The following is a 1,656-nucleotide window of genomic DNA, read 5'->3' on the forward strand; positions in this document are numbered from 1 at the left end:
GTCCATCTAGTTCTGTCCCATTTCGTAGTATGATAGAATTTGCATGACCTTTCGGGTTTGGTTGCGGCTGTCCAGGAAATGTGCCTGTAGGAGCAGCGGTAGGTGCTTGTTGTTGAGCCACTTGTGAGATTTGTGTTTCCAACATTTTGTTATGGGTGGCTAATGTGTCTACCTTATTTGCTAACTGCTTGATTTGCTCACTAGTGTGTATGTTTTGATTTAAGAAATCTTTATTTGTTTGGGCTTGGGTAGCTATAAAGTTTTCCATCATTATTTCTAAGTTTGATTTCCTAGGAGCATTTTGAGTGTTTGTGGCAGCTTTTTGACATACTGGTGGTACAGCAGGTGCTTGGTTAGACGTATACAATGCATTATCATTTTTGTACAAGAACTTAGGATGGTTCTTCAAACCTAGGTTATAGGTATTTGAGTAGGGGTTCCCTTGAGCATAGTTCACCTGGTCAGTGGAGGTTCCTGTCAAGAGTTGACATTCTGAGGCAGTATGCCCGTGAACTCTGTATATCTTGCAGTTTGGTGCTACGGCAGCCACGGTGGTTGTTGGTGTTATGGTCAAGTTATGTATCTTCTGGGTCAGGGCATCTACCTTGGCGTTGACATGGTCAAGACTGCTTAATTTGTACATGCCACCCTTCGGTTGAGGTTTTTCTACAGAGGTTCTTTCGTTTCCCCATTGGTAATGATTCTGGGCCATATTTTTGATGAGTTGATAGGCCTCGTTGTATGGTTTATCCATCAGTGCGCCACCCGCGGAGGCGTCTATTGTCAATCTTGTATTGTACAAGAGACCATTATAAAAGGTGTGAATGATCATCCATTCTTCTAGACTGTGATGTGGGCATAGCCTCATCATGTCTTTGTATCTCTCCCAAGCTTCAAAAAGTGATTTATTATCCTTTTGTTTAAACCCATTTATTTGGGCTCTTAGCATAGTTGTCTTACTAGTTGGGAAATATCGGGCTAAGAAGACTTTCTTCAACTCGTTCCACGTAGTGACAGAGTTGGATGGTAGAGACTGGAGCCAAGCTCTAGCTCTATCTCTTAATGAAAATGGGAAAAGACGGAGTCTTATAGCTTCTGAGCTGACACCATTCTCTTTCACCGTGTCTGCGTATTACAAAAATACTGACAAGTGTAGGTTTGGGTCCTCCATGGGACTACCTGAAAACTGGTTTTGTTGTACGACTGACAACAGTGAGGGTTTTAGCTCGAAATTGTTGGCTTCGATCGTAGGGGCAGCGATGTTGTTATGAGGTTCATCCTGTGAAGGGATTGCATAACACTTAAGAGGGCGATTTTGCACTGGTTCGGCCATCTCTAGTTGAACAACTAATTCATAAGTAGGAATGTTAAGGTCAGGGAAGATTTAGCTTGATACGATGTTCCCGTATCAAGTCTCGTATTCGGCGTTCTAATCTAAGATAACGCTCAAGTTCGTCGAATTGTAGCTTTAATTTCTCGCCTTGAGAGCGAGTACTTGGCATACACTCGACAGATGTAGAAAGGGAAAAAGAATTTTTTGCCTTAGTCTATACTGGGTAACACTAGAGTTACGATATCAACTAAATTAGTCCCCGGGAACAGCACCAAAAACTTGATCGCGACTTAGTAAGTCCATGTGAATCGTGACTGCAAGTG

The 1,656-nt window shown here is 42.4% G+C and overlaps 1 non-coding gene across 1 annotated transcript; it reads left to right on the forward strand.

Moving 5' to 3' along the window:
* The first annotated feature begins 842 nt into the window (after positions 1–842).
* Positions 843–949, forward strand: LOC127117057 (small nucleolar RNA R71). Its single transcript, XR_007801819.1, has one exon. It is a non-coding gene; the product is annotated as a small nucleolar RNA R71 (small nucleolar RNA).
* The last annotated feature ends 707 nt before the right edge of the window (positions 950–1,656 follow it).

This window comes from Lathyrus oleraceus, chromosome 1, assembly GCF_024323335.1.
Source record: "Lathyrus oleraceus cultivar Zhongwan6 chromosome 1, CAAS_Psat_ZW6_1.0, whole genome shotgun sequence".
In the NCBI taxonomy this organism is placed as follows: Eukaryota; Viridiplantae; Streptophyta; class Magnoliopsida; order Fabales; family Fabaceae; genus Lathyrus; species Lathyrus oleraceus.